Source organism: Acomys minous, assembly GCF_964271855.1.
Source record: "Acomys minous genome assembly, chromosome: 19".
In the NCBI taxonomy this organism is placed as follows: Eukaryota; Metazoa; Chordata; class Mammalia; order Rodentia; family Muridae; genus Acomys; species Acomys minous.
Genome location: NC_140499.1, coordinates 80,605 through 102,591, shown reverse-complemented (window position 1 = coordinate 102,591; position 21,987 = coordinate 80,605). Strand labels below are relative to the sequence as shown.

General features: G+C 41.6%; 1 long non-coding RNA gene across 1 annotated transcript; it reads right to left on the bottom strand.

Annotated features, from left to right (window-relative positions):
* Positions 1 to 405: 405 nt before the first annotated feature.
* LOC311590000 lies at positions 406 to 20,818 on the bottom strand. Its single transcript, XR_014776717.1, has 5 exons — positions 20,363 to 20,818; positions 7,103 to 7,167; positions 4,607 to 6,031; positions 2,265 to 2,410; positions 406 to 642 (listed from the first exon to the last, which is right to left on the bottom strand). It is a non-coding gene; the product is annotated as an uncharacterized lncRNA (long non-coding RNA).
* Between the last annotated feature and the right edge of the window lie 1,169 nt (positions 20,819 to 21,987).

The following is a 21,987-nucleotide window of genomic DNA, read 5'->3' as shown; positions in this document are numbered from 1 at the left end:
TATTTCTCCATTCTCATTAATTTACATTTTTCTCAATCAGAAAGGAAATCCCTTGCACTTTACTTGTTAGCCCCATTCATACCCCAACCCAGCTCCTGGCCTTCACTCACATACTTTGTGTTTTCAGGCATTTGTATATGTTCAGTGAAGAAATTCCCATCACAACCCCCTGTCAGTTCATAAGCTAGATTATTTGTGCTTTTGTTGTTGAATTTAGAAGTTCTTTAAATAGCTATATTTTATATATATGTTTATGTAGATAAACAATTTGCTTATTTTTCCTGTTATCTTTCATATCCTTGATGATTTCCTTTGAAATATTAATACCTTATTCATTAATCAGCTAAATTCTAAGTGTAATATTTTTTAAACTTTTGTCAATTTTAGTATCACAGCTAGGAAATCATTGCCTGGCACAACTTTTCTTTTAAAGATTACACGTTTTCAGTTCCAACTTTTATTCAATTATTGGTTCCATATTCACTTTAATCAATCCATTGATTAACATCAAAGGCAAAACCACCCCCATTGTCTTCACAGCTCTCCTTGTCTGAGTTACAGTTGTCCAGCTGGGATGGTCAGACACATTTGTTGGCTGACATCCTGTGTCTCCATTGGCATCCATCTGGTATTTTTCTGTGTCTGTAAAACAAAGATAAAGACAAGAATATCACCCATGGAAACATCTGTATCTTCAAGACATGACTTTGTTTTGGACCAGTTAGCTGGAAATTTGCCTCTGCTTTCCTTTCCATGCATCCTTTGCTTCAGCATACAGTGGTCTCTCCACTGAGCTGCTCTCTCCCTGTGCTGCTTTCCTATTGACAATGAGGACTTCGCAATCTCAACAGGCTGACTCTGTGTAGGAAATGGAAAACTGAGCTAGGAAGGGGGACTGTGAAGGACCCAGCATGCCAGTGATGTGACATACATGGTCTGATTAACTAGAACATTAGCGTTTTAAGCACAGAAAATAATAACAAACATAAAAAAAATAAAAACTCCATAACTTTGAGACCCAGAGAAGGGGTGCTCAAGAGTTTCCACCTCACTTGTGAGGACAGTCAGGGACAAAGCAATTGGGACCATCTCTAAATGGTTTCTTCTCTGTGAGGTTCTCTTCTTCTCCCTCAGTCTCATCCCTAATTTGAGGCTTTTTACTGTAGTGCTTAAAAACACCTCCAGGCCGGTCCATACTCAAGAGCAGTTGAGCAACACAGATTGGACTTTGTGGATTTAAGAGGGAGGGAGAGAGAAGATGAAGTTCAGCAGAGGCAGAACCAGCAGGAGTTGAGGGAAGAGTGGTGAGTATGATCAAAGACATATGAAATTCTCAGAGAGTTAATAAAATGTTACTTAAAAAGAAAGCAAACCTAGGAGGTATACAACAGGAAGTACACTCTGAGAATTCTGTGACCTGTCATCACATACTAGAAAACTTCCTGGGCTATGTACATTAAGCTTTGAAGTCTTTCAAAATCTTCAGTCAGTGGGTAAACTAATGCAAACTCCACTGTCTGTCCTGACACGGGGTGGTCAAAGGAGCAACAGATGAAAAGCATTTCAATAAATAAGTTTTTCCAGGGTCCCCAAGATTGCACCATGCAAAATCTTTTGCTGAAAACAGAGAGGACTAGTGTATATTTCCTCAACCTTAAAAACGAGAGATCTGTATGTATAAGGCTGTAGAACCATCTCTCATAGCATGGGCAGCCTCTTCTGTTCTACATTCCTGATTAAAAAAAAAACCCAAAAAACAAAAAAATCAACACTTTCTCCCACAGCAGCCAATAGCACCTCAGATGCAGTAGGACTTCCAGCTTTCCTGGTCCATCCATCCTGCGATTTGGTCTGGCTTGCACTTGCACAGGTCTTGTGCATTCTGTCACAATCGTTGTGAGTTCATATGTGCAACTGCCCTACTGTGTGTGGAAAACACTACTTCCCTGTAGTCACCCACTGTCTCTGGCTCTTATGATCTTTCAGACCCTGCTTCCTTCTGTGATGGTCAGTGATCCTTGGAAGGGCAGGTGAGATATGAATGTCCCACATGGGGCTAGGTGAGTGAACCTGCTTTGAAAAGCACAGCTCCTACTAGGAGTCATGGTGATTTAGACTTTGTTTTGTTTCTAACTGCTGAGAACTTACTAGTATTTAAGTTCACATTTTCTCTGTTTGAAAACACCTAGTTCCTTTGGTTTAGCCAATATTTATGTAGCATTTATGTTGTTTAATGCCAGAATGCCTCTTTCATTTGGCTTTACCTCTATTTGGAGGAAGTCCATCACTCTTGAGTGCCACTGTTTCTTCTCTCAGCTGCTTGTTTTTCTGTCTGAGAATGTTGGAATGAGGTCCCCAAGCACAGAAGGGTAGGGCTTGCTTCCCTTTCAGGCCTCACAGTCTTCACTTTCTGTTATCCAAGGAACAAACCATCAAAAATTAATGATAAGATGATAAATGTCTCAGCTGTTCAAGTCAGTTACAGCAGTAATAATTTTTCATCAACTTCATATATTTGTAAATATGAATTATTCATGAAGTGCCATTTGGGGTAAAAGTCAGCTCAATGATAAATTTGAGCCAGCACCAGAAAAATTGCTAAAGAGAGCTGTAAGAGAGGAGAGCTTCAGGATTTCATCATGCTGATAAAAAATGCCCTTGCTTCTCTATGCTTGATTTCAAATTCTTGAAGTAGGTAAGTTAACATTTCAGAGTGTACCAATTATTTTTTCAAGCTAGCATTGATCCTTTTTGTTGAAGTATTGATGACAGAAGCTTCTAGACATTTGCTAAGAAAGAGTGATGTACATTGGACTTTGTACAATTTCTGGTACTTTGTACAAAAATTAGTTAACTTTTCCTTTCCTAAGCAGAAAAGCAGATAAAAATGGTGAAGCAATCACCCACTTAGCCCACCAGACACACATTTAGCCATATGCCATCTAAGTCAGTGCCATATGGGAATGTTCCCTTGGCCTTACAGAGCAAAGAGGTGACTGTCATTCATGCTGTCCTGGAGAGGTTCCCTATTCAGACACTGTCTGCCTAAGAACTCGAATGACCTTGAAACCAGTATCACCAGCAAAGGCTCCATACCTCTCAATGTTTCTAAGCTGCAACATGCTGCATAAACCTGGCTTTATGTTTAACTCAGGTCCCTTAAGAGAAGGATGCCAGGCAAAAATGCATTTGAAGATGTGGGGTGACCACAGTTGCTCCTGGTTTATGAGTGCAGAAGCTCTGTCCTGTGCAGATACCAGCACCAGCCATTCACACCTCTCCTCCCATTCTTCAACTCTTGGATTCTTTTCACCTCATCTTTCACAATGTTTCCTGAGCCCTGGGCAGGGGTGTGAGGTTTGGTGGGGTGGTATAGATGTCCCAACATGACTGACCACTGACAGTTGTTTATTTTCATCATTTTGTACTGTTATGTCTTTTCAGTAACAGTAAATATCAAGGTTGGGAGCAGCGCAGATTGATGGATATAAACATAAATATTTAAAAGTTTGATAACATAATTATTTAACAAAATAACTTTGGTAGGTTCTCCTTTAGGACCTATAGTCTTCCTAGACATGGATTTTATTATGTTTACAATACTAGGCATGAATTCTCTCCTATGAAATAGGCCTCAAATACAATCAGGAGTGTGGTTGGTTTCCCTACCAACAGTTTTGCCACTATTGCACCAGTGGGCACATCTTGCTACACACATGTGCATATGATCAGCATTAATGGGACTTAGTAGGTTATACAAAATAGAAGAAGGACATGAGGGAGACAGACAGAGAGAGAGAGAGAGAGAGAGAGAGAGAGAGAGAGAGAGAGAGACAGACAGACAGACAGACAGACAGACAGACAGGAGGTAGAAGGAGGGAGGAATGGGTAATGACTGTTACTAAGGCACAGGGATAAAAGTTTCAAAAACTGCAGAGAATTCATAGTAATCTTCTTTTGTCAACATATTGAGTTGGAAATCAGCCTGGGCTGCACAAGACCCCATCTCAAAAAACTAAACAAACAAAAATCATAAATAGATAAATACTTAGGTATTATCTTTATAAATGATTCATAAAGTAAACAAGATTTTCTCTTTTTATTTTTTACATATACACTTATATTATTACACATATATACAATAAACTACCTACAGTAAGAAGAACCATGAAACAATCAGGAATTATATGTTACATTCATAGTGTTTTGTCTATTTGTATTTGACAACTTTGAAGAAAACATCTTTCCTATCTTGGTGTGTCTAAAATTCTGAATGTAAATCAATATCTATCACATCTCATCTTTATCAACTTAAAACATCTATCCGACATAAAAGCATCTCAACCCCTAAAGAACTAAGCTTAATTGTAAAATTAAACTATCTGGTCTTCAATCCCATCAGAAACTTGAGAAGGAATAAAATTAATTACCTGAATAGACAGGAAGTGCAGATTAGCTTCCAAAAATGAGAAAATGACAGAGACAGTTTGTTGCCTGATCAGACACCCAAAACTCTTTATAACGTTGGAACATCATCTTCAGCCTTCTGGCTCAATATATCTCACAGACATATTTGTGAGGCAGGAACTATTGAGGACTTGCTTACCTTGTTTTGGCAAAGTTTGGTCGTTGACTCTGCCTGTATCCAAGCTTGCCCATTTTTAGGCAGAATTTTGTTTGTGGCTGAAATGAGGACATTTTGCCCAGTGGCTGGTTTGTCACATTTGAAGCCATCTCCATAAGGAGGTTGTTGATGCTCATCATCTTCTTTGAGGTAGGCTGGATGTTGCCAGGAGTTAACCTGTCTTATTGTCAAAGAAGCTTTAAAATAATAACACCATCTTTAAGTGCCATTTGCTGTAGGTCTCTGAGGCACACCTCAAACATTTATAATTTTAGGACTCTATAATGCTTGTGAGAAAGTATATGTTTTCAGGACAAAAGAACCAGACACTGATCCTGGATCAGAGCTGACAGGATTCATTCCTCTCAGCATGCTGGACACTGACATCCTGCATCCTTCATGTTCTAGAACCAAGTGCTTCAGTTGCTATTCTTCAGCAGAACAGGACAGCTCCTAGGACAGCTGCGAAGAAGCTTTCAATCCCAACTGGTACAGCATTTCAGACTGTCTCACACAGGACTTTAATTAAGCCTGGAATTCCTCAACATTTAGAAACTGGCCCACAAATGCTATTCCTGCTTGTTTAACCATTTTCCCCAATTTTATTTGGGTCCCTACAAAGGTATTATTTGTCCCAAATCATCCAGAAGAAACCTTAAGAGAATGATGCCCCATTAACCTTAAAGGGAGTTGGGTAGGTTTTTGGTTGCTTTTATCGAGTATAGATGTTTATTTTCATTTGGAGTCAGTCATAAGTTGTTATTGGTCTTGTTCAGAGACAAAACAAGCTTAAACTCAAAGATGTCTCTCTCTTCCTTTATCTTTGTTTCTTAGGTTTGGAGATAGGGATTGAAAAGAGAGATGGGGGAATACAGAAATATATAGGGATGATAGGACAAAAAGTAGATTATTGAATCTACTCCTCAACTTAATGCCTTAATTGTTGCTCACAAGGTTATTTTCAATTCACCGGTAAGAAATTTTGTATATTGAGGCAAAATAAGTTTAATTTTGATACATTGCTCTAGAATTCAAATTTAAGATTATTCTTGACATACATTATATATATTTCTACTCTAATATGAAGTATTGTGCCTATACAATTCAGCTATAACACAAGGCTTACTCCTAATACTTTGAAAGTGCTATTGCAGACTTCTTAGGATAATTAATATAAGTTAATTATTAGTTGATTAAACATGGTCATGTTAATTACTAGTCTGTTTTCATCACATCCTAGGTCTAACAGATAGATATGATGGTGTCTCCCTTTCTGTGTCCTTCCTGGGACAATGGATTTTTCCAGAAGTCCATAGTGAAAATGGTCAGAGATACATGAGAAAATAATTCTTCAGCCAATTGTAGACAACACTTGCTGAGAGGTAAGCATGCGCCCCCCTGGAAACACTGAAAAGGAAATGCAAACAGATGTAAAAGAGGGACAAGCAACTGCCTGGGCAGAAGCCAAGCTTGCCACCCTGGAGCCCCAGCTGATGGACAAAGACAAAGAGCCTTGAAACCCACAGTTTAACAACCGGTGAAGGGGACTGAATTGACTTGAGTTGCAGGGAGGTCCTGCACTAAAAGCTTCAAACAAACCAGGCTCATGTCACAAAGCTGACATCTCATCTCTTGTTCTTTATTTTAAAGTTTGTATACTATTCTTCCAGAAAAAAAATGACTTTGAAATAGGATATTTCAGACTGTCAAAGAATGACCTTTCTAGTAAGACCCTCTTCTGTCCCCGAAAGCACCAAGCATGCATATGGCACACATATAAAAATGCAGACAAGTGGAGAGTGGGGTCTGACTTTCACACGAACTCTGGTGTCCCATATTTGACCATGTCCCCTGGATGGGGAGGTCTGGTGGCACTCCGAGGAAGGATAGCAGGCTACCAAGAAGAGACTTGATACCCTATGAGCATATAAAGGGGGAAGAGGTCCCCCTCAGTCACAGTCATAGGGAATGGGAGTAAGGGGAAAGTGGGAGAGAGGGATGAATGGGAGGATACAAGGGATGGGATAACCATTGAGATGTAATAAGAATAAATTAATAAAATAAAAATTGTAAAAATGCAGACAAATAATCTTTCTCTCTGTGTGTGTCTCTCTGTCTCTGTCTCTCTCTGTCTCTGTCTCCCTCTATATGTGTGTGTGTGTGTGTGTATGTATATATTATATTATATTAATATATAATATTATATTAATAATGAAGAAATCTTTTTAAAAAGTGACAAAAGATGAAAACAGGACTTCCATCAAAGAGAATGACTGAACAGCAGATGTAAAAATCGCTGTGCTGTCACTGATAGGCATTAAACACTTGTAAATTAAGTCCACAATGGGATACCTCAATTCAAGGAACAAAATGGCTAAAATAGTGTAGCGGCCACAGCTCTGTAGGGAGAGAAACAATTACTCAGACACCACTGGAGGCCGTAGAAATGGCACAGCCAATGTAGAAAATTGCTTGTACCTGTCTCATAAAATCAAGTGTGACATGCCAAATCCACTCAGCAGTACCACTCCTACACATTTACCCTGGAGATAGAAAAAAAAATCCCACAGTGTTCACATCAACTCATAGATGAGAATATTGATGGCATCTTTATTCATAGCATCCCCCAAACTGGAAAATTTTCAAATAGCTTTCAAGAAGTGAAGTGTTACATAAATCACATAAGACCCACACCATGGAATATTACTGGGCAATAAAAAGGAGACTACAGGCAATGGCATTGATATACACAATGCGGTAGGCAGATGAATGTCCTCATAAAATATATAAGCTCTGCAATTCATTGGCTCCATGAACACATTGCACTATACAGCTAAAGGTTCTTTCCAACACCAGTAAAGGAAATGGATCTAAAATGGGAAGATGATCCCTTATGAGAGAGAGGAATCCAGTGAGGTCATTTTCTTTCGCTGGAGTTGCACACATTTGGGACATGAAATTCTAGAAGGCTCCTAAGTGTGAAGGGGCTGTATCTGCTGCTGGAGGTGGGCCACCCTGAGTGTGAGGAGAATGCAAAGGCTAGCTTCCTGGTGACCACTGCCAAGAACAGGGACACGTATCCCCTGATGCGAGATGCTGACTCTCACCAAGGGCTCCAGCAAGCTGGAAGCAGTTTTATCAGTGAAGCCTCTGGAAGGTTGGTGCAGGCTTGGAGAGAGCCTAAGAGGACAGGCCAGTTGAGCCACTCTCTACCCAGCATAACTCGTTTATTTCCTTTGGCAGGAAAATAATGCACGCAGCAACTGGGATGGATCCCAAGAGAAGTGCGCCAAGGAGGAAGAACCCGCCTTAAAAGGTTATATACTGAATGAGTCCATTTATTTTATGTTCTTAAATGGCAGAATCATACGGACAGAACACAGATTAATAATGGTTGCTGGAGGATGGGGGTGGGAGGGAGAGAGGGCAGCATAATGATTCCTTGTGCAGAGGAAATTATTCTTGTCACCTGCCTGCATTGGCAGCTGAATGATCCCACATATGTGACAGAGCCGCACACAGGTAACTATGTACACACACCTTTGTACTTACATATATGTACACAAGTGCTCACCAGGGACTGCAGGGTTCCAATTGTTTTCCAATAATTTCCCAATCTCAAGAGCTTCTATTTAATCACACTTGCGCCCTTTGTCTTGTTAGTTAAAGGTGGACATATTTATAGTTTTTAAGATATTGGGATGGGGAGTTTGGATGGGCTCTCATTTTATAAGATGCACTGTCTTATGATCTTTAGGATGTGTGCTGATGTATGAGGTTGCCACTGTCACCACTTCTGCACAGACTCCAGCCCTGTGTCCCAGGCAGACCGCAAAAAGGCAACAGCTTTATTGTATGTATTGAGCATCATCACCAAGTCAAACTGTTTCTGGGTCTGGCCTCTGCACTGGCCTAATTTTTGTCTACTTGACACACAGTACAGCTACTTGGAAAAAAAGAAAGTCAGTTGAGAATTATCCGAATCAGATGGGGCTCAGAGAGTCTGTTGTGGGAGACTTTTTTTTTCCTTTAAATTGCTAGTTGACATAGGAGGGCGCATCTCACTGTAGGAAGCACCCTTCTTAGGTGGGTCTGGGCTTTCATTAGAAAGGTGCCTGAGCAACCAAGGGGAGCAAGTCAGTAAGCAGAGTTCCTCAGTGGTCTTTCCTTCAGTTCCTACCTCCAGGCTTTTGCCCTGAGTTCCTGCCTTTCTTTCCCTCAACAGCACACTGTTACCTGTAAGATAAAAGTAACCCCCTTTCCTGCCCAGGTTGCTTTTGGCCAGAGTTTTATCACCACAACAGACTGCAAACTAGGATCCTTATATATAATTATATGGAAATCTTAGCACTCTTTTTTTTTCAGGTTTCAATATGTTGCTTTCCCAACCCTTGAGCTGGGTCCTAGTTGGAAGCCACTGATTTAGACAACCACCATGTCATGAATTCTTACATCTAGACAGACGTACAGAATTTCCAGACTGCTTTTCAGAAAGTCCATTTGGAGCGCTACTGCAAATGTGCCGCAGATGCAGTGACTTCGACAAACTTTTCTTTTTAACAGTTTTAGAACCTGGAAGTCCAAGGTCAAGATGCCACAACTGATTCTGGGATACCATCTTAGAAGAAGAGTGAGGGAGCCCTCTGGGGTCCTCTCCATAGCTGGACAGGTGGCATGTGCTTTTATTCCCAGCACTCAGGAGGCAGAGGTGAATTTCTGTGAGTTCAAGGCCAGTCTGGTCTACACAGCAAGTTTCAAACCAGACTGGTTCAAAACACTGACTAATTTTATCCTTACCACAGAGATATCGAGGATGTCAACCTATTGAAAGCTTATAAGACCAAGACCCAGCCCAGTGCCTAAAACTATTGTAGTTAGAAGTCAAGATGCACAATAAAGAACAGCTGTATTAGGGACAGGAGAGATGGCTCAGTGGTTAAGAACACTGGCTGTTCCTGCAGAGGACCTGGGTTCAATTCCCAGCACCCACGTGGAGGGTTACAACCACCTGTAACTTCAGTCACAGGGGAATCTGATGCCCTCTGCTGGCATCCTCAGGCACTGCATGTACATGGTGCCTATACATACTGGCAGGCAAAAACACTTGTATACAGTAAAAATAAGTGAAAAATTATTTTTAAAGGAAAAGTTGTGCTTTTTCTGAGCATATTTTGAGGTCACAAATAGTTGCAGTGTTTCTACTTCCTTCCCAAGGACATAGTTCTGCAAAAGATGTTCCTTCTCATTCTGCTCAGAGGTTCCAGAAGACCCAGGCTCATGGTAATTATCAAGTCTTCAGAGCAGCACTAGGAAAAGACTTGAGAAATAGTCTCCTTATGGAGGGAACAGATGCATTCTTAGACAATTATGCAAAGAAAGCATATGTCCACAGGGAACCAGGGAGTACAGACATAATCCACTAAGGATTGCAAAACAGAATATTAGAGGTAGTTTTTGTCCGGCATACTTGAGTAGGAAAAAAAAAGAGGAAACATAATTACTAAGCATGTGTGGCTGGGCCTCATTTGGAAAGGTGGTTTAAAAGATCTCATGGAGAGATTTGAGGGTGGTGGCAATGTTCTGACACTGCCAATGGCCGACCTGAAAAGAGGGAACCTCAACTGATGATCGGCCTCCATCATGTAGGTGGTGTGAGCCATTTTCTTGCTTGGTGATTGATTAGAAAGGCCCAGTCTCCTGAGCACTGCCACCCCAGGACAGGTGTATGGGGATTTCAAAGGCTAAATACTGGCTCCAAAGATCCGGTTGCAGTTGAGACAAGTACATCCTCATGTGTACCAGTTTTGGTTATGTAAACTTTGCTGTACCCAATATAAAGTTAGTTGGTTAATTAAAAGGCAAGACATCAAATAGCTGGGCAAAGGAGAAGTAGGTGGAGCTTAGGCTCCTGACCTGGGATCATATGGAGGCCTCGAGGCAGGAAAGAGGCAGGAGAAGAGGCTGGGTGAGAAGGAAGTGGCCATGGTGCAGTAAGGACCCTGAGCATGTGGGTGGCCACGAGGGCTGGCCTGATGGAGCGGAGGCAGCCCAGGCAGGAGCCATGGTGGCAATAACTTGAGGTGTGTAGTTGCAAAACAGCAGAGGGTTGATATCTGCCCAGCTCTAGTGCTTTAAGGCTGATTATAAATCTAAAAGGTCTCTTTTATTTGGGAACTAAATGGTCTGAAGTGGGGAAGAAAACCTAAGTCGATATTTAGGAGCAAAGTTGAGGTGTAGCAACCCCCTCAGATAGTGATTGCTATACAGGTGGTCCTGGCAGGTATAAGAAAGCAGACTGAGCAAGCCATGAAGAACAAGCCAGTGAGCAGCATTCTCCTGTCATTACAGGAACTGAAAGCAAACTAAAACATGGACTTATTTTAATATTTAACCAAATACTAATTTTGGTGCATGCATTATTCCATGTATTCAATCCATTAGTAGGAAGCATTAATGTTTACCATGTTGGAGAATAAATTGATTAGACCTCCAAATAGTGACACTAGCTTGCTATGTGTGTGTGTGTGTGTGTGTGTGTGTGTGTGTGTGTGTGTGTGTGTGTGACATGTTTCAGGTTGTATTTACAAGAACTACATATGCAACCAAATCTCCAAACCAATTTACTTAGCATTGAGGTCACATTACATTAGCAACAGGAAATGGAAAGTAGAATTAATTAACTTGATCACATAAACTAGAATAAACAAATGCTGCTTCCATTATCTGCTTCCTTCAGATGAAACTTCCGGGGCTTAAATGACCTGAATTACGTTATTGCATTGTTACTGAATTCTACTTTGTCTGATGTGAAAGACAAATATTGCCACATAAAATAGTTTTTTTCTACCTATCATCTTTCAGTCTATCTGTCTGACTGTCTATCTTTATGCCTGTTTGGGCACAGTATTGCTGTGGAGTCCACACCACATTGAATCAGGATGAATATTTTTTACTGTTCTTAGAAAGGTTTTGCTGTTTGCAGCAGTGATGGCTTGAGACTTCCCAACTTGATGGTTTTTGAAAATTTTAGAAAGAGTTTGACTGTAAATACCCAGAACCAATGTTTTTTCAGAAGATTGAGGATACAATCCTCCTTCAGTACTCCTGAGGGATTGCTTCTACCTTTGCACCTGTGAAGTTATATGATGTCCAAGTCTCCTGTATAAAGTATATTTGCGTAGGCTCTATACACACCTTGCCAAACACTTTAACTTACTTCCAGATTGCTTGTATGTGTGCAAGCACATGCGTGTTATATGCATGTGTGTGCACGTGTAGGGTGTGTTGTGTGTGATGTATATAAGGGTGTGTTTTGTGTGGTGTGAGTGTAGAGGTGTGTGTGTGTAGAGTGTATTATGTGTATAGGTGTGTAGGTGTGTAGGTGTGTAGGTGTATGTGTGTGTGGATGTGTGGATATGTGTATAGAGGTATATGTGTGTTTGTGCAAGTGCAGGTGTGTGTGTGTGTGTGTGTGTGTGTGTGTGTGTGTGTGTGTGTGTCTAGGGATGCATGTGATTGCCCATGCACGTGCTTGTGGAGACCATAACTCAACAGCGGATGTCTTCCTCTACCATTCTTATCTTTCTTTTGTTTTAAGTCAAGGTCTCTCAGTGAATCTGGACTTTGTTATTTTGGCTAGTCTGGCTGACTAGTAAGTACTGGAATCCTCCTGTCTCTGTTCTCCCAGGAAAGGGGTTGCAGAGCATGTCATCTTGCCCAGTGTTTACGTGGCTGTTGAGAATCTGAGCTCCAGTTTTCATGCTAGTAAAGCAAGTGCTCTTACCCAAACCACCTCCCAGCTCCCAAGGAGTAAAATATAAGTACAATGTATTGTTTAGCGAATAAGGATGAGGGGCTAGTCTGGGCATGCTTGGGACAGACACATAGTTTTTGTTTTTCAAGTATTTTCAATCTGCTGTTGCCTGCATCTGCAGAAATGGAACCCTTGGGTACAGAAAAATGACCCATAACCCAGAAGAAATTCTTCTGCATCTGGCATAATTTATTCTCATTTTTCCCTGGGCTTTTGTGTTGGAACTTCTACAGCTGCTGGATTTTAATCTAGTGATATCTATGTAGTGGTCCTTAAGCCTTGGACACAACTGCCTGCTTATAAATGTATAATTCATTTCCATACCTCCATTTTCTGAGTGAGCATGCCTCTGGGTGAGGTGCTGTGGTATGTAGTTTTAAGGGAGCCCACCTTCTTGCTTCCCAGCTGGGGAAGCCAGATATGGCTTTGCACTGGGCAGGGAGATGAGGAGACTCTCAGTTAGTTCCTTACAGTGATTTCTGTCCCCTGCCTTCCTCAGTGCACATGGCTGCTGCAGTTCTCTCCAGTCCTCTGTCCTCTGGGCAACTAGCGGAGCATCTGTGTCCCCAGCTACTCCCCAGACATGTCAGTCCATTACCCCAGAGAAGAGTTTAGCTGCTAACTAACTTGACCACTGAATCAGCTCTGCAGATAAGGAAATGGTCTTCCTACTGGCTTGTTCCTTCCTCTAGCACATTCTTATGCTGATATTCTTCAGCATGGCTTTCCGACAACATTTCACATAAGGAGGAGGTGTTTTTTTCTCCTTTCTTCAGCTTAGCCTTTCCTATTGGAAGGATGATGGGATTATAAACACTGACATATACAAACCCATGCCATGGCATCTTTGGTACAGGTTTAACACTTTCACATCAAATCTGCAGATGGCCTAGGTGGCCAAGTGGTGGCTACTTTAGCATAAATACAACAACCTTGTGCTTTATTTTGGGGATAATGTACCACCAAGCACATTGTTCATTAAACATTGTTCTCAGTGATGATTTGGGTTGTCAAGATCAAGATAACAAATTAGTGGTTCTCTGTCTCAACAATCAACTGGAAAAAAATGCTTCTGAGTTCCAGAAAAGCTTATAGGGATAACAAGTAGCAAATCTTGAGCATCTGGGTTCTACTGGGAGTGATGCTGTGGAAAGCCCTAGGTAAGCTGTGTGCTTAGATGTATTTTGACTTCAGGTTGTAATAAAAGGGTTTGTTCCATTATTTCAGCTTTCATGCAGACCTTATAGTGCATGCCCATAGTGCTAAGATAGACTATAAAGATGAAGAGAAATCATCCTGAATTATTCATGGTCTTTCAGGAGAAATGGCCATTTCAGCAACATGCTTTGACTGGGCACATTTTCAGAACAACTTTTTAAAAACCATTTTTTATTCCAGTTATGTTGTCACATGATTGCTTAAAAATGCGGAGTTTAAGTTATGAAGGGTATATACTACTCAAGTGCCAGTCACAAACTTGGTGGGCAGCCAGAAATGTCTGATGACAAATGTGCCATTTCATATCAGTGTGAAGAAAATGCTACTCTGCCCTCTAAAGAAAGGCAATATGAAAGACTTCCAAGGGATGTTCACCTGTCTGAGACTCACTTGAGTTCTTTTCCTGATCATTGTTGAGGTTCTGGCCCTTAACCATCCGCACAAGAGCAGACAGCCCCACTAGACTCCCAACTCTGTACCCTCAGACAGAGCCAGCTGGCAACACCATGGCCAATAACATCCTTCTGCTTTTTGTTAGACACTCCCTTGGATTTCCATATCACTAAAAATGCCTTCTTCACTTAGCGGAGAACCCTTTATAACCCTCATCAAGTCCAAGAACCCTTAGCCCTCAGTCTTGGCAAATGAGTTCTCCCATCGTGTCAATTGCCTGCAGAAGCCAGGCTCTGACTGATGGCAACATGTGGATCAGTTCAAGTAAAGCATAGGAGACAAGCAAGGAACTCTAGCTTTAAAGCTTCTACACTGCATTCCATAGTGAAAGGGAGGCGTCTCTCACAGAGTCTTCCTTGAGTTGCATGCCTGTTTGGTCTCCATCATGACCATTAACTATCAGTTCTTATCCAAAACATAACTTTGGCATAGATCACAATCTGAAATTTTGGATCTCTTAATTCTACAATGGCAGTCTGTATGGATTCCATCTGTACCACTTTCTTTTTATGGGGCAAGAGATGACCATGATCTTCGTGGGTTGCCATAAGGAAATATCATAGACAACGTGGGTTGAAAACAGTTTCTTTTTCATTTTTAACATTTTTAAGTTATTTATTTGTGTCTGTATGAGTGTAGGGCATAGGTGTGTGTAAGTGAGAAGGCCACATGCCCTGGGCTGGAGTTATAGGCAGCTGTGAGACACTTCATGTGGGTTCTGGGAACTGAACTCTGGTCCTCTGGAGTAGTAAATGCTCTTATTGACTGAGCCAGATCTCCAGCCCAAACAGCAGCTTTTTTCTTACTAGGTTTTCTAGTAAAAATGTGTTTTCCTTTGCCTGGAACCTCCAACTGTAAGAGGCTTCTATACAGAAGTTAAAGTGTGTGTTGTGCTAAATAATTAACATAATCTTGTTGACATTTGATTTTGGTGAAGAACATATCTTCTACTCTACACAGACAATGTGACTTTATTAGTTATTGTATAGGTATCAGATTCCCTTAGGGGCTGGGATTCTGAAAGTGAATCAATGCAAAGCAAAGATGACGTGGTGGTGGTCATCTTCCCAGTTTTATTAATGGTTTGATTAAAATATTCTGTGAGATGCCAGATCTCATCAAGATCTCTAGGCACATTTGAACCCACAGAGACTGTGGTAGCATCCACAAGATCAGCACAGGTTCAAACTAGACAAAATCCCAGCAATGAGGAGAAGTAAATGGACACAGATTCCTAGCCCTAACCAAGAAGTCATTTGCAATAGATGACTTCTGGAAAAGGGAAAATCAGTTTCTCTAATGGGGTGACACTGGAGATATCAACCACACCCCAGGGCCTGTTAGTAGGTAGGGAGGTGGGGAGGATCTGGGAGACATTGAAAGAGGGGAATGGATATGTTCAAAATATATTACATAAAAAATTTAAGCTGGGCATGTGTGGCGGCACATGCCTTTAATCACAGCACCTGGGAGGCAGAGACAGCAGATCTCTAAGTTCAAGGCCAGACTGGTCTACAGAATGAGTTACAGAACATCCAGGGCTACAGAGAAAAACCCTGTCTCAGAAAAAAAAAAGCTTAAAATAAAAAGATAAGTAAGTCTATTGAGTGTGCTAGCAAAAACAAAACAAAACAAAAAAACAACAAATGACAAACCCTTAAAAATCTCTTGTCAAAATACTTAAAAAAGAATTAATGTTCTTGAAAGATCAAAACAGTTTAGTTCTATGTATTTGTCACAACCTATATCAAGTTGTAATGCCTCAGCTGGAGGTGACTATGAGTGGGGTTGGCATACAGACCTGTAACACACCCTCAGACCATGCTCCAGGGAGACTTTAACTTCTGGGCTACTGCAGTGAAACCTGGGAACTCAGTTCCTGATTATGGGGAGGTTGGGTGAACGTGGGAAGAAATCATCTGAAAAATTGAAAACCTCTAAATATAATAAGAGCAATGAAAATAAAAAGAGACGTAGGTACTTCCACAGAGGAGACTCCACCATTTGTCAAGTATAGCACAATCTTCTCATAGCTTTTAATTTACAGTCCACTCCTGGGGTACCCTTATGTAACAGTGCCTCAAGACCCACCTAAAGGGAAGTTGGGAGAAAACAATGACAGAGTATCCTTCTCTCAGTGTGTATTATAGTGTAAAAATGAATCTCTTATACAAATTTCTAAAGCCTAAAGTGCACATTTCAAATTAGCCATGGGTCCATGTCAACTCTTCCTAGACCACAGATCAAATATCCTTATGTGGAAGAGTGGACGTATTGTTCTCAAAAGAAAGTATGATGGTGTCAATAATTTCCAAGAGGCCTTGCCTGCTTGGCGGGACAAAGAAGGTTCGAGAGATAGACTCTGCCCTTGATGTCAGTTCTTGGCCCCAAGCATGAAGAATCTAACTAACTGACTTCCTGGCTTCTCTCTGTCTAGTCCACCCCCAAATGCTGCTAGCCTCGTCCTTCTGGCCTGGGCTTTTCTGGCACAGTTCACCACTGCCACAAGAGAAAGCTGGCTCCTTTACTGATGCACCTTCAGCCTTGTTCAGATGAAAGGCATGCTGCTGGGCCAAGGTGATCTTGTTATCAATCCACCTTGATTTGAAGAGGGGGACTCTGTGGCGGGGCTGTGCTTGAAGTGCCCTCTCTGATGAAAGTCAAGCATCATCAGCTGGTGTGTGACTAGACACTTTCAGTCATGCTAAAGACTGTGCCTTCTCAGTGTGAGAGGCAGGGACTGAAACAAATAGTGTGCTATCTTGGTAAATGTTGGGGGACTCCACCAATTTGAACCCCTGCACCCACTTCTACTCACAAAACTGAGTTGGTGTTGGTGACCTAGGAGCCATTGGAGATATTGGAGGTAATGTTGATGATTGGTCCAATTTGACTTCAAGGGCATTTGAGGGGAACTGAGCTTTTAAAAGGCAAGGCTGTGGAGAGATCCGTCAGTCTAATGGCCTGAGAAACACTTGCAACATGGCAAGTTGTAGGATGCATTTGCCTATCTCTGCATAACACACAAGCCAGTCCTTCTGGCCCTCCCAGACTTCTTTCTTGTGTCCTCCCCAGGGCCTTTGGGATGGGTAGTAGGTGCCTCTAGCTTTGCTGGATATTATTGCCTGCTTTATAATTATGCATTCATAGTGTGACATTTATTTTGATACAGAAGAGTCAATTTTGCCATTTTAGAAAATCTCTCATCTCAGTAACTGCCTGTACAAGCTAAGAGCTTTAAGCAATAAATGTGTGCTATCTCCCTCACCCACTGTATGTAAGGTGCCTAGTTAACAGCAGCCAGCAGAACATAACCGTATCAATGGTAGGTGGCAGGAGAACAATATTTTACACAGTGTGTTGTCATTCTGCAAAAGACTGATCTTGATGGAATTTGTCTAGTGCATGTTGTGCACCCCCAACCCCCTGAGAGTTTGCCAACTTGATACACTTGGGAGCAAGGACTCAGTTGAAAAAAAATGCCTTCATTATATTGGCCTGTAGGCATGACTGTATAGGGTATTTGCTTGGTTGTTGATTAATGTAGGAGGGTCCAGCCCAGTCTGGGTGTTGCCACCCCTAGGCAGATGGTCCTGGGAGGTATAAGGAAGGGAGGTGAATGTGAGTCTGGAAGCAAGCCTGTAAATAGTGTTTTTCTGTGGCCTCTGCTTCAGCTGCTGCCTCTAGGTGCCTGCCTTGGTATCCCTCTACTACAGAATGTGTGGGGGAAGTAAGTAGAAGTTGGAAGAAACCCTTTCTTTCCCCAGATTGGTTCTTATCAGCTCAGCAACAGAGAAGTTCTGAGTGCAGTGCCCATCACTGTAAAGAGAAAAAATTATAAGGAACAAGATCAACACTCTGTGTTAGCACTTTGCACAGTCCCTTCACCCTGTTTTGAAACTGAAGCCCTGTTAGTTCTTCAAATCTAACATAAAAGAAATAAATGCGTCTTAAGTTCTATAGCCAACAAACAGTAAAACTGAAAATTGTGCCCTGGGAAGTCTGTCTTCAAATGTACTTTGTTGGAAGCTCCATGCTCCCACCCTATTGAAAAGAGAGCCAAAAAAGGGTCCATGCTACCTTCCCCTGACCATCGACACAGGGTGATACACAAATTAGTCTTCATACAAGGACACATTTAAGACTGAAAGAAGGCTTATTAGTGAAAGACTTATCTAAGACCACAGGACAGACTGTCACCAGATCATACTAATCGAAATGAGTTGGCAACATTTTTAGCTTCCTTGGTTCTGATGCATTATAATAATGGTGATGATGATGATGATATGGTGATTGGCACATGTCAATCACACATACATTTCTAGTTGTTGTTGAAAGTGTGATGTCCTTTCTTGTCATAGTTTCTATCTCCTTGACTTCTAAGACACAGCAGCCTCCTACTTAAATCCAGTATGCTTTGTGTGATCTTTACCTAACTTTAAAATAATGGAGCCTCTTGCGGCTTGGTCAAACCTTTCTTCCCCATTCTCTTCATTCTATCTGCCTTCTTCTACTCTCCTCTTCATTTGGAAAAATTTAATTTTTTTCTATATGCTTACTTTAGGAACCTCATCTACCTCAATGACATTCACAGCTGTTAAGTCAACAACATCAATTTTACAAAGTCCAGAAATTTTTATGGAGGCCAAGGTCAGTTGTGCACTTAATGTTGGATTCTTGAGAGTATTTTTGGAAAATATTTACTTTCATTATTTCCAACCATGTGTCTCTGTCTGTGTTTGGGTATGTGCACGTGAGCGCATGTACCCGTGGAAGCCAGATGCATCAGATCTTACTGGATCTGGAGTTATAGGCTAATATGAGCTGCTTGACACAGATGCTAGGAAACTGGATTTGAAACTGAAGTCAGGCTCTCTGCAAGAGCAGCATAGCATATGATCTCACCTGCAGGACCATCTCCCCAGGTCCACATTACCTCACTCTTAGTCAGCCTAAAGCATGTCCCTTATCCCACCCCAGTACAGCCCAATGTGGGAAGGATTGTAAGCTTTGTCACAAGTGAAAGCAGTCTTGGCGGGCTTTGCCCTTGGACACACCACAGATACTCCCTGAGATTAACCTTGAGATAGACTGGGTGGAGCCATCCTGGACCTGGAATTCAGGAAGGGGACTGAGGGACTCCACTTGGACTATTGTGTTTCTAATGACCCTCAATGGGAGGTGGAGACCGCCCTTTGCATGTGAGAGACAGACAGGCGGAGAGGAGAGAGGAGCAGCAAGTGCAGACCTGGCTTGAGCGCACATGGATTGGGAAAAGATCAGTGAATAGCCCAGACCAGTGCACAGACCAGAGACATCTAGGGACCCGTCCCGTGGAACGGATATTGGAAGGTTCACTCTTTTTTCCCTTTAACCTTTTTTCCCTCTGGTGTAAGGTAGCTGAGTTGTATAATAAAGTGTAATTGTTAAGAAACAGAGCCAACAGCCCAGTTTCTCCAAATGACCACCAGCTCAGTGAAAGCTCTAACCAAGTGTTGAAGTCAGAAGCATCTGGCTTGACTTCCCTAGACATGGACAACTACCTGTCTTTATTTCTTCTGCCACCATCTTAGTCTAAACCAGACATTTTGGCCTCAATTATGATAGCCTTTTAACACTCTCTCCTCATTCTCTTTCTGAACCCCTCTTGTTTCAGCTTACTGTTCCCTACATCCCACCCAGCTCTTGCACTGTATTCTCATTTCATTTTCCTTCTTACTTTAAAATCTCACCAATATCATAGTCATCCTTCAGTCTCTGCTTGGACATCTCTTCTTCAGAAAAGCTCTATAGACCTCTGCCAGTGCTCTATGTGTTAAACATGCTCATGGATTTCTATAATCTTGTGAGGTTTGTGTTAACCTTGTTAGTTAGAGTTCATATAATTATTGCCATTTAAGTTATCTGTCGCTAGCAGAGAGTTTACACTCAGAATCCGGAACAAAGGAGGCAGGCCAAGAGCAAGTGGTAAGATTAACAAGAGAGGTTTATTAGCAATACAAAGGCAACTACAGCAAAGGGCAGCAGCTAAGGCTCCAAGGCCAAGCCACCAATACCATTAGCAGCCCATTAGCAAGAGAGGTTTATTAGCAATACAAAGGCAACTATAGCAAAGGGCAGCAGCTAAGGCTCCAAGGCCAAACCACCAATACCATTCCATTATACTCTTAAAACTATCTTAATTCTAATAGGAGTAGCATTTAGCATCTTATAATATCAATGTTCTGGGAGCTTATGCCATTAGGGTATACGACCTGATATCGCGAAGTTCTGCCGAACAGGTTCGCCGCTGCGACTTGAATCAGTTCTCGGGTTGTTATCTGACAGCATGTCTGTCTGCTCCGTCCTGGGCTGGCAGCATTTCAGGTAGTCATGGTGACAGCGAGAGAACTGGCTGCTTCTTCTCAGGGTTTTTATACTTAACTTTATCCTCTCTAATTCACACATCTAGCTTTCTGCGTCACTCTTATCACCAACTTGCAGTCGTGGCTGCTCCTAGGTCAGAATTTGCTACTAAGGCTTTATCTATCACTCACACATCTGGTCACACGTCAGCTTTTTGGACTGTCAGCTGCTTTCTACACTGGGCTTTGAAACAAGCCCTGACATGTTTATTACATATGGGAATTCAGAAAAATGAGAGTGAGCCTATAAAAGATCACTTCAAGAGAGAGTCAAAGTAAAAGTAGGTCTCAATGGAGGGGTTACAACAAACTTTGTACCTTGTAACTTAACAGTACTTTGGCAACTACTGAAATGTGCGTAGGGAAGGCAGGAGATTGTGGCTAAAAAGAGCCCAGGTTGGCTTGCTGCTCTTACAGAAGATCTGGATGGGTTCCCAAAACATACATGGTAGCTTACAACTACCTAACTCCAGTTCCAAGTACTTATATGCCCTCTTCTGTCCTCCTGGGGTATTTCACACCCTGTACATATACATACATGCAGACATATGTTTGGCACACATCTATACATTCAGGAAAACACTCATATGACAGATAGATAGATAGATAGATGAGAGAAAGAGACAGAGAGAGAGAGAGAGATTTAAGGAGAATGGAATTTTCCCAAACATACTTATTTATGCCCATACTCTATAAGCACTGGCTTCATATCATCCTCATCCATGTGTATCAATCCCCTTTGTGTTGCTATAAAGAAACACTATAATCAAAGCAACTTATGGGAAAAGGGATTATTTTGACTTATAATTCCAAAATAATCAGAGTCCACCATGGTAGAGACACATAGCGACAATCAGCAGGCATAGAAACTGAAACATCATATCCTTAAGCACAAACATGAGTCTGAGAGCAAACTGGAAGTGGGACTAGGCCATGAACTCTCAGCGCTCATCCCCAGTGACATCCTTTCTCCAACAAGCCTGCACCACTTGCCCAAAAAGTGCTACCAACCAGTTACCAAGTGTTCAAATTCCTGAGCCAATGGAGGACATTTCTCATGCAAACCATCACATCACATAAAGGCAACAAATCCAACCTACATGAATTCAAAGTGACCTCTTTGTAAAGGTAATGAATTCTCCTGGCTCAGTTGTCCTCTGGGAAGCTTACTGCCTCCTTCTGCTAACCAAGGCTAGTCCTTGAAGTTTCTAGCTTCTGTATAATCTAACATAGGCCTAGAATCTTTTCAGCCTCTGAGACTTACTGCTTAATGAACTCACCCTCACTTGTTCTTTCTGAACTCTAGGCGGCTGGTTCAACTCAACTGTTCTGGCTCAAACTCTTCTCACAACTGACTAATTTAATCTGGCTTCCCTCTTGGCCCAGAATTACTCTGCTTGGCCTCAAACTAACTCAGCAATATACTCTAATCTTCTGGTTTCTTATCATTTTCAGGGTCATTCCATCTTCACCTG